This window comes from Mustela lutreola, chromosome 18, assembly GCF_030435805.1.
Source record: "Mustela lutreola isolate mMusLut2 chromosome 18, mMusLut2.pri, whole genome shotgun sequence".
Classification (NCBI taxonomy): Eukaryota; Metazoa; Chordata; class Mammalia; order Carnivora; family Mustelidae; genus Mustela; species Mustela lutreola.
The window spans coordinates 29369561-29385166 of NC_081307.1; the positions used below are offsets into that span (position 1 = coordinate 29369561).

The 15606-nt window shown below is 39.5% G+C and overlaps 1 protein-coding gene and 1 non-coding gene across 8 annotated transcripts in view; both read right to left on the minus strand.

Moving 5' to 3' along the window:
• Positions 1-15606, minus strand: part of TENM3 (teneurin transmembrane protein 3) — a 437342-nt gene that overhangs the window by 229731 nt on the left and 192005 nt on the right. The window lies entirely within an intron of this gene.
• LOC131820705 (U4 spliceosomal RNA) lies at positions 9024-9163 on the minus strand. Its single transcript, XR_009349743.1, has one exon. It is a non-coding gene; the product is annotated as a U4 spliceosomal RNA (small nuclear RNA).

The window sequence follows — 15606 nt, forward strand, 5'->3', positions numbered from 1 at the left end:
GAAGTCCTTTGTTCAAGAACAGAGCAGGCATGGCCACCCACGGATGGCATTAACCAGTAGGAAAGAAGGAGCTAAACTGCCTTTGCTTCCCTTGAAAATCTCTCTTCCTTAGCAGAGTGACGGTATTAGCTTCACTCTGTTGGTCTGCCGGCATTACTAGGAGATCACTGTTGGCAGGAGAAGCAGCAAAGGAAGAGAACTCTGGCGAATAACCCTAGTTTTTAAATATTAAATGGCTGAATCACCTTCAAAGTTCAATTCATTCTCAAATGAATGATTAGTGAAGAAATCTGAAAAATATCGTGGAATATATAGGGTCATACCAACTGTTTTTCTTACACGTGTTCAGTCTCTTAGCTTCCCTTTCTGGATAGTAACCAATAGAAGTGTGTGTGAGGACACGGCAGAGTGTGTGTTTGCATTGAAATACTTTTGGAATTGTCATTCTAAGACCAGGCTCTTGTGTATTGCAGGGTCTGCCAGGAAGGGTCCCGTGTGCAAGTGTGTGTGTGTGTGTGTGTGTGTGTGTGTATGTTTGTGTGTGTGGTGTACTGTGGGGATAGTTACTCTTGATATATTGTAGAAGGAATCTCAATTCCCCATTTCTCAAATTAAATGTCAATAAAAGCATGTGCTTTAAAGCAATTCCTAATGCAATAAAGCTTAAAGTGACCAGTGGAATTAAAAATACTTTACAGAAAGAATACAGCAAAGCTTGGGCATTAAAAAGATCAATAGAAAATCTTAAAGTTTATTATAGGGTACTTGCATTTTTTTTTCCTTCCTTTTTTGGGCCACTGTATTAGTATTTTCTGGCTTTGCCCTTAGAAGGTAATCCTAGCAAAGCAGGTAAACATGTTCAGAAGGACAAAAGTTTGAATTCTAAATAGAACAAAGGATCTTTTGATGAGTGGTTAGTATTTTATTGTAATTAAACAAAAGTAGCATGATCTGAGTAAGGCCCAAAGCACAAGCCCTTCCTCATTTCTATGGCAACAAGAAAATGACTCCTTTCAGAGGTTTTAGGGAACTCTCTGCCTTCTACCCTTTTTGACTCATTTAAATAATACAATCCTGTGTACTGGATTATTCTTGAGAATAATTAATATATACATATAAAATGCTCTTAAGATACAAGTTAATGTAAGCACCATGAAAACGTTTCACTGGGTTGACACGAGAGGGGTTGATTTTCAGAAAACACAACTAAAATACTAAGAAGGAAAAAAGAAAAGAAAAGAGAAAGAGAAGAGAAACGGAAGAGAGTCATGTTAAAGGATAATCTAACTTGACTGGAGACTCAGTGGTCACCGCTGACACCCTGGAGAATTATGATGCCAAGCGAATGGCATTAAATTCCAAGCCTCATTGATTATGCCTTAAAGAACCATAACAGTGGATCAGCCTGGATCTTTGGATTATTCTTATACATTATAATTTTGGATATGATACTTTTTGCTAGTGAAACTATCAATTTTACCCTCTTTAGAATTATAATGTCTCAAATAAGAAAACATTAGGCTTTAAAGCGTCTCTGGAAGGAGCATAAAAACTGATTTATATCTAATGACAAATCAGGACAAGGGGTCTGAGAGCTGAGGCTACAGAAATACGGAATTACTGTTTACATTAGGAGAAATACTTTAATGGGTGCCATTTTGTACCATGTTATAATAAGATTAAAACTATTATCTTTTTCCGTTTGTTGCGTTGATGAGATTAATATCAACTGTCGGGACTGAGGAACCAAGGGCCTCAGAGGCTTTTTAAACGTTTACAATCCCAATCTACTTCCTCATTTTCAATTGGTATACAGTATCTTTTAAGAAACAACATCTTTCAGCTTTGCCATTTTTATCACCTTCATCTAGAGTGCCTGCTGGCAAATCAGCAGCATGTCAGAAATGGGTGAGGAACATGAAGATATACAAGTGTGAATTTCATGAAGCCTGATGCTCCTACCATGCCGTATATTTTTGGCCACTAAAACACTGTAGTACTTAGCTTCAACACCCCACGTCGTGCATCTCATCCCAATAGCAATTACAGCTAGAGTCCAACTGTAAAATCCTGATGGAGATGCTGTGCAAATTTAAGGTACCAAAAGCACAATTCATTGGGAGTGCTTCACTTGTTTTCCGAAGCAGTTACCCTACAGGCAGATACTGATGGGGCAGGGCGAGCCCTGTTCTCTCCTCTTCTGCACTCCAAGGAGGGTAAACCACTGGAAATTAACCCAGAAACTCCAACTGTCCTCAGATGCCACTGACACACTTCCTCGATACATTCAGGGGAAATCAGATTGTGGCCATAGACAAAAATACATGGAGGTAAAGAGGCAAAATCTACCCTGCCCACCTACAAGTTCTCTTTCTAATGACTCTTGAGGGGGAAAAAAGTGGAATCAATCCAATCAAACCAGAGGGAAACTCGGATTGCAACTCTGCTACTGGCAGGTAACTACTGGAAATTTCCGTAGCTATATATATTTACCCAGAAAAAAATAAGTAGCTACGCCAACGAAAGGTGCAGACATCTAGGTAAAAGTGTTTCTGAAGCACATGAAGCCTTTTATGCCCAAGCAGACTTGAGGGACTGGATCAACGCAGACCTGATTCTGATTCTCAGCCCAGTGGTGACGGCGCAGCGCGGAGGCTGGGCGGGGCAGGGGTGCGTAGAGTAGAGGTGGGTGTGAGGTGGGGAAGAAGGGTGTGTAACACATCTGTCTGCCCTGGGGTGTGATTCGAATCTTCAGGGTGGGGAAAAGGGAGACTGTAAAGTTAGAACTCCAACTCCTATTTGTGCCTTCTGGATTCTCTCTGCGTATCAGTGGATGGAGACCACGGGTAGATTAAATGGAGCAGGGGAATAAATCTATCCATGAGGGAAACTGTTAACACAAGGATTAATAAGGCCTTGGTTAGGGTTTTTTGTAAATAATGGCTTGTTTGTCAGTTAAAAGGAGACAACTGTCCTTTATTAAAAGAAATGAGTATTTGAAAAAGATTTTTTAAAGATTTTATTTATTTATTTGACACAGAGAGAGAGATCACGACTAGGCAGAGAGGCACTCATTCCAGTGGTTTGCCCTCCTTGGAGTGCAGAAGAGGAAAGAACGGGGCTCGCCCTGCCCCATCAGGCAGAGGGGCAGGGGAAGCAGGCTCCCCCCTGATCAGAGAGCCCGATGCGGGCCTCGATCCCAGGACCCTGAGATCAAGACCTGAGCTGAGGCAGAGGCTTAACCCACTGAGCCACCCAGGCGCCCAGTATTTGAAATATATTGGTTAGGGACTGGACCCTAGTTCATTCAACAAAATGCAAATAAAGACGCAAGAGCAGAAATTCAGATACTTATTAATTTACTTAAAAAAGACACTGACTTTAAGGGAACTCAGCCTGCTTGGTTCACCCAAACAGGAGATACGAGTTGGTATTTGCACAGTCAACAGGATCCCATTTAATAAATGTACTAATCATTTTGTACACATTGGATAATGATTTTTGAAATTTGATCTGACTAGTATAAACAGAACTAATTTATAAACAGTCATTAGAGATAATGTTGAGCAGAAATGAGAGAAGTCCTTTCATTTTACAATTATGTGACATTTTATAATTTTAAGGTCTCTTTAGGGCCCCTACTCCCACAAAAGCAGATACAGAAACGGAATCCTATAGAAAGGAGATTATGTCTGGCAACTGTATTTGGCAACTGATTCTTAGCCCACATTAGATGCATGATAAAACTTGGCTGTAGGAACGTATCATTCATTCTTGATTAAATTTATACTGAGTCTAGGCTCCCCTAAGGTACTATCTTGCCTTGCCTTGCCTGTGTAGTAGGGGCTTTCTGATGAAGTAAGGGGCCACAACTATGCAATTTTGCAAAATTATGCAATTTTGCCCAATTCAGCCTAAGTCAGGATATTAATGTTTCTGTAGGTTTATTAGGTAGACCCTTCTCTGCTTATTGTTTATATAATGACATAGGGCTATTATGGTCAACAATTGACCCTGTTGAAGCAGATCATCCTCATTTCAATGATTGCCTTGCAACGTAATGCGCATGCTCAGGATCCCCAAATTAATTCAACAAAGTGTTGGCCATAGGGGCGGGGGAAGGGGAAGGAGACGTTTGTACATGGAGAACCTTCGATGTCAATACTTGAGCAAGTAAAAGCTTTTACAGCTGGGTCATCCTCCTCTACATAGAAAACTTTTAGCGATTCTTTAGAAGAGAAAAACCTAACTTTAATAAATAGGACAATGCATGCTTATGAATTCTAATAAGCAAATGATTTCACTAATTACTTTGTTGCATTCGATTTGGAATGGTCTGCATAGCTGAGTTTGTAAAGCAATAAACTATGCCAGAACGGTCTGTTTACTCCACTGCAAGTTACAAGGAAAACTCTTTCCTTAAAGAACTTGTCTCATTGAAATGCACAAAGTGGCAAAAAGCCAAGGGAAGCTGGTGCTTGAGAGACCAGGACTGAGCCCTGCCTGTGTGCATTTCAGTCTCAGCCAACCGAGGTAAATGTTATTGGAGCTTTTGTGCCATAAAATTGCTGCTTTCATGCCCACTGCATCCGACAATAGGAATCCTTGGTCTACTAGGAAGGAGGGTGGTTGCCGTGCCTTCCTGCCAGATTTCTACATTCCTCAGAAGAGGGTGGAGGAGAGGGGGGAAAAGAGGCTGCTCTGAATGGGCTAGGGACCGTGAGGCTGACCTCTGGGATGCATCTGGACAGAGAAAGAGACTATGCAGAAAAAAAAAAAAAATCCCTACTACTTTTTTGCATTAAGCGTTTGTAAAAAAAAAAAAAAAATTCATTCAGGAGAGTCCTGGATTATGTGAATTAAATTTTTAAATTTAATTTGCAGAAAATTATGTAAAACTATTAATATTTTACAAGTAAAAATCAAAATCAATGACTATATTGAATTTGGAAGGGTAAAAATCTAAAACTCATATAGTGTTGTTGCTACTATCTGCGTTTGTTTTTCTGAGCTACTGAATTTCCCTTGACATGCTAGTTACTTGTACGGTTGTTTGCTTTACACTGGTATTTTATTTATTAGAACGTTCATTCAATACTTACTTATTGAGCACCTACTATGAAGCAGGCAGGAAATTATTTCTAATGTGATTTTAAATGTGCTATAAACCCCAAACCTATGTTGAAGCCCCAAGTCATAGAGACAGTTGTTTTTCTTTAAAAAGAAGGAAAATCATTTTTTAAAAGCATCCACTAGGACAACCAGGCAACTAAATGCTTTTTTTTCAGAATTATACTAACATAATGTCTACAACATAAGCATGATATTTTAAATAAGCTTTAAATAGCAGTACAGCTAAAGCAGGGGGGGGGGACAAGTCAGACAGTATTTCTTGATTTAAGAAGGAAACGAAGCGAGGTTGTCAGTGGTTACAACACAGTTAAACTTATACCTGATAGGGAAACAATACAGAATGATTTCGAATCACTTGCCTCATTCAGTGATAGGCTAACTCTATCAGAATGCTTTGTTATGTTAATTAGACACTTACTTCGCCTTTACCGCCTATTTTCCGCAGGTACTCACACCGCCAATGCTGGCAGCGACAGCACCACGTTCACTGCTGGTTTTGGAAGACCCGGGATGTGAAGGCATCATACGCTTGAGGCATAAAAAACAAAGAGAACCGCAACAACTGGGCCGCCCTAGTCTCTCTTTCCCCTACCGTTTAAGCTGTTCCCTGCTTTGACTTTAGGAAGAGTGAAGAAAAAGAGACACGTAAATCATGACAAAGGAAAAAGGAAAGCTTAGAAGGAAAGAGAGAAGCAGAAATGGAATTCAAGCTGCAAAGAGACAAATCAGACAAGGCTCCTGGTCTCCTAAGCGCTCTTGATATGCTGAAATGGGCTTTGTTTCTGATTTCTTTGGATTATTTTGTTCTCCCTGGCTTTAAGATACATCTGCATTTTAACTGCCACTTCATAATCCTATGACCTTGGGCAAGTTATTTAACCTTTCCATGCCACAGATGCTTCATCCGTACATTAGGGTTAATGATACTACCTCCTCAGGGCTATGAAAATTAAATTAAATATCACACACACACACACACTGCTGGGCGCATACTGGCTTGCTCTTAGTAGGCACCAATAATTACTTGTTTCCCTTTCCCCCCTTTTCTTGGTGCATTCACATTACCGTCAAACATGGAAAGTCACCAAAGCTAAGTAAAAACATACACACACATACATATAAAATAATAGGTCTGACATTTCTTCTCTCAGTAATGCTTTTAAAATAATTCCTGTTCGAAAAAGCAAAAAAACAGTAAAATTTATCATCACCGTGGGTGTCTGAAAGTCAGATGAAGAATTAAGCTGACCTCCCAAATTATCCCCCCAATTGTGGAGGTTTCTGAATTTTATTTATTTATTTTTTTTACCGCTCATGATTTTTTGTTAATGGCACATTTCAGAGTAGCTCGGATGAGACGTGAGTGGGTTTAGTGTCAACTGTGTAGAGCTATCCAGAACCAAGTTTTTGCATCCTAAACCTCATTGATATTTAGAGATAATTGTATCCTTTAGTTGAGGACGTGCTTTTTAAAAATTTGAGTAGACATCACTTCCCCTACAGAATCAATTATGCCCTTTCTAGATTCTTTTGGATTTCACATTTTCTTATTACATGTTAATGGGACTGTATCTTTGAATGTCATCATGTCTCCCGCCCGTTATACTTTTGGCAAGTTAGCCCACCGGGGAGATAGTCTCCCTGAGGAAGCAATCATTTGCTATTCCCAACGCCTTGATCTGTGACTAGGATGAAATCATTGCTTGAGATAGTTATGCAGCTAATGACAGAGGTATAGACATTTTTCTCTGAGAGCAGAAAAGTCCACATAACGGGGGGACAGAACCAGTCTTTATCATTAAGAGAAAAAAAAGGCAGAAAAAAATATACTTCTTGGGAAAAATATGAATTACAAGGATAATGCAGTTCAACTAACTGTTCAACCTCACTAAAAAAATTGATTTTTGCAAGTCAATGGTTAGATGTGATGAGGGGAGTAATTACCTCTTGGTAAAAGTTAGAATATGTAATAAAACTGAGCAAATATGTATTTTTCATATATTAGAAGTAGAGTACAAACAGCTTTGACATTGCAACTAAGGAATAAAAGCACAAAAGGAAAGATCAATAAAATCAGAGATCAAGAAGAGATTTTCAAAAATCAGCTAGTCATCAGAAAACCCTTGTTATGTTTAAAACATTCCTCCACTCTTCCAAAGCACTGCAGAGGGAAAATGAATAGCTTTTTACCCTAAGGGATCTTCACCTCCCCCAGGCTAATTTTTTTTTGTCAGGCACCACAGCGGTATGGACGTCAGCGCCTAGGATTGGCCACAAGTAATATGATACAGAAGGTTTTTAGGACAAAATAAAAGCTGAGACCCCGTCTTAAGCAAATTACTGCAATATTAGACGCCAGGGGCTATATGGTAAGGGCATAGACATGCAATTGTTCATTTGGCAAAGAAGAAAGGTTGAGTCTTGTCCTTTCTGGAAATTTGGCACCCGTGAAAGGGCTTAAAATCTAATGCTTTGCAAGAAGTTAAATCACAAAGGAAATGGACATTAACTCCCCATTTTCTTTGAAGGGTGAGATCCTAACCCAAGTTATCAAGCTATTGTCATCTGAAAAATGCTTTTTAGAAAAAATCAACAGCAAGAATATCTCCCGACCCTAAATGAGAGGTATTACCTCTTCAGGCATACATCTTCCCAAGCAAAATGCAATCTGGGCAAGAAGTGAGAAAATACTGTTTAAAAAAGAAACTGTAATCATTAAAAGGATCAAAATCGTGCCCTTGAGTTTGCCCAGAGTAAATGAGTTTCAATTTTCTAAATGATGTGTTAAGATGATATAAGTGAATTAAGATTTACTTCTTAAAACAGGGCTGCCCTTGCTGTGACCATTTGTTGTTGCTGTTTTTTTTGTTTTGTTTTGTTTTTTTATTGATTCACTGTCACCTACATCCCGGAACCAAGTGTTTGCTTTCTCCCTGGTCAGGCTGTATGGTTTTCTGAATGACTGTGGAGAATGTTCTTCTGTGGCTGATCCTGAAATTCAGTCAAGACTCGTCTTAGGGAAGGGCGTTTGGGTGGCTCAGTGAGTTAAGCCTGGCCTGCAGCTCAGGTCATGATCTCAGGGTCTTGGGATCCAGCCCCTCATCGGGCTCTCTGCTCAGCAGCGAGCCTGCTTCCCTCTCTCTCTCTGCCTGCCTCTCCGCCTACTTGCGATCTCTCTCAAATACATAAATAAAATCTTAAAAAAAAAAAAAGACTCAACTTAGGGAAACAACAGATATCTTACAGAATTGTAAAGTGTCTTTTAAAAAAGGTCCAGAGTACCTTTAGTTAGTAGGGCCCATGTGAAAATAACACAGTTATTTTCCAAGTCTAACATAAGTATCTCATTTTACAGTGGATTCCTCTCCTTCCTTTTCCCCACCCTTGGCCCGCGCTACACCAGATGGTCATCAACCATCACACTTCAAAAACGATTAATATATTTCCCTTTAGTTTTCTCTCTTCTCTACTAAATAATTCAACTCTTGAGTTGTTTTTTTTTTCCCCCACATGCATCTCATTTTCTATTCTTCTAATTACCTTTGTGACCCTCAGAATGCTCGTCAAGTTTCAGAATGGTGCGGCAAAACCGAACTCTGAGAAAGGTCCAACCAATGTAAAATAAAATGGTTCAAATATTGAACCGCCAGACTAAGAGATCCTTGAGAGCAGAAACCTAGTCTTATGTACCTTTGCAGTATCTGAAACATAGCAGTTCCCCATAAATGATGCATTAATGGGTGCACTATCATTGGAGCTCAAAATGTCCCTCACTACTGAAAAGCAAATTGAGAGTTATTTCTTTGTTGTTATTTTTAAGCGACGGTGGGGAGAAGGAAAAATGCTAACACTGGAAAAAGCTGGCAAGGCCCAAACTGGTAAAGTGTTGTCATTCTCAAATGTCACGTCTCATCTAGCTTTAAATACGGTAAAAGAGGCAATCTTGGAATGTTTCTGCATGATTATCAATTAGCAATAATCGTGCCTCGGATAAACCTCATTGGCTACGATACTGTCACTGCGCAAAGCTTCTGCATGATTATTAAATTTTACTTGTCTGTGAAATGGATGGGGGGTGGGTCGCCTTCAGTCAGGTAAAATTGCAACGATGTTTTCAGTTGAGTCTTATTCAATTATATGTACATTATTAATTTTATTCTTATGTTATGAATATGACTATTCCTCTTTTTGTATATTTTTAATAAATTTAATGCACTTTAGCAATACTATTTCCAGTTGTCAGATTGGAAAGGTATTTCTTCAGGCAAATTCACTTAATTTTTTTTAACTTACTATTTTTTACTATTATGCAAATTCACTTTAGTTGAGCATGTATTTCTGAAGTCTGCTGAGCTATCCCAAAACCCCTGTCCTTCTATTTTTACAAAAATGATGAGTAGCATGAACAGAATATGGTCAGCATCAGAACAGGTAGCCTGAGTGCTCTCTTTAGCAGAAGAGGGAAACTTTAGTGTTTTTGTCTTATTGATGGCAGAGGGAGGTACAATTATACATGAAGATTTAACAGAAGCTACTTAAACCAGTTTCCAACTGGCTTACTCCCTAAAGCACCGCTCAGCCCTTGCAGAAGCTGAAATGACTATTTTTCCTTCCAGTCCTCACCCCTCAGGACACGTTTTCATCCAGTAAATACTTACTTGGTAATTAACTGCTGTATGTTAAACACTATATTAGCGACTGGGGTTACAAAGATAGAAACCTTTTATTTTTGCCTCAAACAGTTCACATTAAGCAAGGGCAGATTTCTAGTAACAGAAGATCCTCCACATATCCTGAGTGTTAGAGATATTAATAACCTGTCTCTAGGGATGAAAAGCCAGGAAATCTGAAATAAACATTTTAAGCAACTGTCACTGGCTAACAATTAAAGCCAGAAGAAGGCTTCACAGAGCAGAATCAAGAACAAGCCCACCAGATGTTGAAATTATTAACATCTGTAGGAGACATTACCACCTGAGAGAAAAGACACAGATTAATTGGAATAGGAAAGATAATAGGGAAGTAGGAGTTATTTCAAGGACCGTGATCCCAGTGTTTATTTTTGGTAAAGATAGAGAAGCTACAGTTTAGCAGTATATGATATTATTCTGTGGATAAGCCCTCAACAGAGAGATCTATAAAAACAGATATTTTTCATTTACTTTGTGAATCAGAGTGACTCAGATTCTTAAATTTTATATTTAAATTTATAAATCCACTTACATACACACATACATACATGCATACATACATACAAATTCTTCTAGGAATTACTCTTTCCCAATGTGAATCCCACACTAACAATTAATGCTGACTTTCTTAAACTAAAAATTTTAAAATAATTTTATGATCATCTTTGATAATTTCTAAAGGTTACTCTTTATTAAAATAGCTGTTGGCTTTGAGCAGAATTTTTATAAGACCTTTCACTATTTTCATATACAAGGAGGACTCTGATACAAAACTCTAATCCCAGAGAGGGATTCTGCCTTGATTTCCTATGTAAGAAAAGAACAAACTGTAATTCCTAAATGAAACCAAAATTTCTTACTTTCTCTGCCTACATAGCTTTCTCTCTGATCGGACGAAATTAAAAGGAGGAAAAAAAGCAGATCTATAATGAGATTGCAAAGCTGCTTCTTCCAGAACCCTCTTTCTGTCTATCCTTAATGCCCTAAGGTTTTTAGCCATACTTGACAGATTACAAGTATCCAGTTTCTTTATACCATCTGAAAGACCGATTCTTCTAAACAAGAATGCCTGATATGTTAAAAAGAAAATACCTCTGAAAGGATCTCAAAGGTGCAGAAAATTAAGCGAGGAAAAGACTTCAAAAGGAGGCTTCTGGGTGTCAAGTGCCGACTCCGGACGCTGACCCAGACAAAGGGGGGACCGCTCTCTTACGTGGCTCTCAGATGCAGACAAGCCTAACACCGGCTGCTTTTCCTCCACGTGAACTTACCTAACATGCAGTCCTGATCCGAAGAAAGCGAGAAGCTAAGCACTTAAAGAGTTCTGAAATCCCCCAAGATGAGCCGGAAAAGTCAAACAACACACTCGTTCTTATCCAGGGGGATTGTTATGCTCTTACAGACTTCATCTTAGAACCGGTAACTACTCCACCCGGCTTTGATTGGAGAGGAACTAAAAGAAAATGTTTTATTTTTAAAACGCGAGTTTCTAAACCATGATCTGCCTTTGAACAGAATTAATTCTTCAGAGTGAACTTCACTGGTCTCTAATTACTCTGCTGACATTTTACTTGATTGTAACCTCTACGCACACACCCTTCTCACCTCCTGCTCTCCCTCCCCCTCTCTTCTGTCTCGGTGTCGATCTGTCTCTCTCCCCTACGCATGAACCACAATAACACACTGCTCCGAAAGAATTAAGTTTTTTTTCTTTTCTTTTTCTTTTTTTTTTTTAAGATTTTGTTTACTTATTTGACAGAGAGAGAGACAGCGAGAGAGGGAACACAAGCAGGGGCAATGGGAGAGGGAGAAGCAGGCTTCCCGCTGAGCAGGGAGCCTGATGCAGAACTCGATCCCAGGACCCTGAGATCAAGACCTGAGCCGAAGGCAGATGCTTAACCGACTGAGCCACCCAGGCACCCCAAGAATTAAAATTTTCTGCAATGTCACTGGACATGTAAGAATTATATCCAGGACAGACTTTCTTTTAACTTCTATTTTGCCTTACCTCTCCTCCTGCTCATTTAGGTAAATGACTACTGTTTGCAAAAGAGGAGGGGAAACAAAAACAAAAACAAAAACAAACCCACACTTTCTGTGTTTTTCACTTTGTAAAAGCAAATGACAGGTGGTCCTCTAGAAAATATCATAAAGCAACCAGGAGAGTAAGTGTCCAGTTGCCATGGTGGGGCGTACAGGGGTGGGCTTAGAAAGGGAGACAGCATAAGAACAAAATGACTTAAGAGTTAGAAGAATTTCAGGCAGGGCTGATGCCTCTTTTTAAAAACAAGGTTGGCACCTGATGGGGAATGCTGTGTTAAGAAAGATTCCCAGGCTGCCGAGGAAAGTCTGCCATGACCCATTACTGGTATCTGCTATAAGCCCTCGAGGTGGGTCCACTGGCATTTACCACACATATCTTGCCATCTACGGAGGAGAACGCTGAAATCAGGGGAGAACCACAGACTGTCAATAGCCCCGCCCACCCCAGAGGACCTCCCCAGCAGAGATGCAGGGCCCTGAAGGTCAGTGCACTTCCGGTTTTTCACTCAAAAGTGTTAGCAACCTGTGCCCGCGTGGTTAGATTAGAGTCTGTGTTCTAAAGACGGAAAGTCTTCAAGTTCCTAAGACTCGTGTGTCTACTATGAATATCGCACATCTGAAGGCATCTCCTGTTTTCCTCAAATGAGAGCAAAACCCAGGTTTGGACTCGAAGAATTCTCCATGGTGAGTCATGGTGGGTCTCCTATTCCAATTCGATATGGGAAGGGCATTTTTTTGTTAAGGGAGATGGCAAAAAACTTAGTAAAAGATGAAAACTGCTTATGTGGCTATGCTATAAAGAACTTATTTCTTTTCAACCCCTTAATATCTATGTCGACAAAACATTGCTAGGATATTTATATAAAGAGACGTCAAGTAACAAGTTTAAAATAAGATTTTGGTTTCTGACATGCTATGAAAAACAGAGAATTTAGTCAAACTAGGAACAAGCTATCATCTTGCAATGGAATGGATTTTCAGTGGGTGTACCAATCCACAGGACACAGGGGCCGGTCATGTACTCAGCTCTGGCATCTAAATGTCCTGAATGAAACCAGCACTTAGCAACCACCTTTGGTTGTCATGGAGATGGATAATGGAGGAAGGGAGTGTGTAGATTTGATAACTGATGGGCCAGATAAAGATGACATAGAAGGAACTAGGGGAAAAGAACTAAAAACTAAAATGTGGGTTAGGATATTATAGTTGGAAAGCACACAGGATCACCATTTTATTGTGAAGGAATGTCACTCTTTCGCATATAATAATAGTGAATTTGCATTCATGATAATATACAAACAGTTTATCAAATAGTTAAAAAGCACAATGAGAGAAAGTAACTACAATATGGTTTAGGAATAAATTTATAAAGATTTATAATCTTTATAATCTACTTTCTATTGACAGCGAACCCAAGAAAATCTAAAATTAAGACCTTACAGCATATTCCAGACCGAGAAGAGAGAATTATTTCAAAACAAACACACACATCTGAACCATTCCTCTGCTTTACCATAATTCTGATGTACTAAACAGGCAGACAGATATAATAACTACAGTCAGGCTCCTTGCTTGTTCATAAGAATTTACCACAAGAGGTATATCAAGAAATGGGAGAGGAGATATTCATTTTGTAAAAATAAGCGTATTCAAGATTCAGAAAACTAACACATAGGATTAGTTCAGCAGAAATCAAGTAGATCAGATATTATGAATATAAACATGTCGCAAACCTACAGCTAAAGACTGTAAGTCCTACCTATTTAGATATTTATTAAGATATGTTTTAACTCCTATGAATCTGTTTTAACTCCTATGTATTCAGATTCTACTATTTGTATCTTTTGAGGTAATCTCCACCAACTAGAGGAAGGGGCATGTGTAGCATCTGTCCAAAAACAGACACCTCATGGACATTCCTTAGGTCATCCATATGTAACTCATCCATTTTCTGGATGACCTGTGGACAGACTAAATCTCTGGTGGGCTTCCCTATTCTTTGCAAGGCTCCAGACTATCTCTGTCAGTTCTCCAGACAGTGTGGGTTTTCAGAGAATAAAAATGTATTTTAATTAACTGAAGCAAAACATAAATAAGAAGGCAAGTGTTCAATTTGTCCAATGATTCGACAAATATTTGTAGAGCACCCACCATGGTCCCACCATGGTACTAGGACCTAGGTGTACAGTAGTGAACAAAACAGACCTGTCCCCTCCTGTCAAGAGTTTTCAATTTTTCTAGAAAGAAAAATGAATAAGATAAAAGGAAACAAATAACAAATTAATCGTTATGAAAAGCGACAAACAGGATACAGAAATGGAATAAAAGTGGAGGGACCCTGTTTAAAACAGTGAGGCAAGTCCTCTCCTCATTGTGGAGCTGACATTAAGCTGAGATCTAAAGACAGGAAGAGAAGCCAGACTGAGCCAGAGAGGTGGAGTCTTCCAGGAAGAGGAAACCGAGTATGCAGCTGAACTGCTGGCAAGTTTTAAAACCAAAAGAAGGTCATGCAAATCAGAGCTGTTAAGTGTCATCTAGGAAGCCTCCTTCTCCTTTGCTCTTGCATTCAATCTCCATGGACACCGCCTTGTAAATGTCTTGCCCCTCCTTCTATTCATCTTTCCTTGCCGTCACCAATTTGTTCTATACTGTAGTCGCAGTAATAATTCAAAATACTGATCTGGTCATACATGTCCTTCTAAGCCCCAGCACCTGTTGTTTTTTGGCTCAAGAGCCAAATCCTCAGACGCACCTTACTCCCTTTTGCTGTGTTCCAGCCACGTTATTATTTCCGTTTCAAACATGTCCTATCCCCTCCTGCCATCTCTGCGTATGTTTTACCCCTTACGGTAGTTCCCTTCCTTTTCTCCCCACTCCTGTGCCCCAGGTGTGTTCTACTCAGGCTTCAAATCTCAGGGTGGGGAGCAGTTTCTTTTTTTTTTTTTTTTTTTTTTTTTTTAAGATTTTATTTATTTATTTGTCAGAGAGAGAGCAAGCGAGAGTGAGCACAGGCAGACAGAGTGGCAGGCAGAGTCAGAGGGAGAAGCAGGCTCCCCGTGGAGCAAGGAGCCCGATGTGGGACTCAATCCCATGACGCTGGGATCATGACCTGAGCTAAAGGAAGCCGTTCAACCAACTGAGCCACCCAGGCGTCCCTGGGTAGCAGTTTCTTGAGTAAGACCCATCCCAGTGGTGACTTTACATCTGTTTCCACGATCACGTCATAGAGAGGCCTTGTAAGATTAGAAGCTCCCCAAGGTATGGAACCGTTCTCTGAATTTGCTTACTTGTGTATTCTCAGCATTTAGCAGAATGTCTCATGCCTCTAGACACTCCATAAATACTTGTTCATGAAACTGTTTCATTAAATTTTTCCTGGGCAGACTTTTGGCCAAACAGGCCCTATTTCTTCCCATTACAGTCTATTGCTCTCATTGCCAAGTAAAGGACAGGTACCTACCTCTCTGACATGCAAATTAAAAAAAAAGAAAAAAAAAAGTACTATCCAAAAGTTTATCCCGGACCAGTTAATTTCTGTATTTTAATATTCACACGTCAGGCACTACCAGCATTTTTACTCCTGTTCAAAAAGAAGAGTCAAAAGGGAAAGTGCTTTACAGAAGGCTCACTTCATGAAAAATAGTTCAGCCTCTGGGAAGATTACAAACAATGCACTCCCTAAAATAGTGGTCAGCAAGCAGCACGATAAGAGCCAATGCTTTCACCATAAAACAAGTGC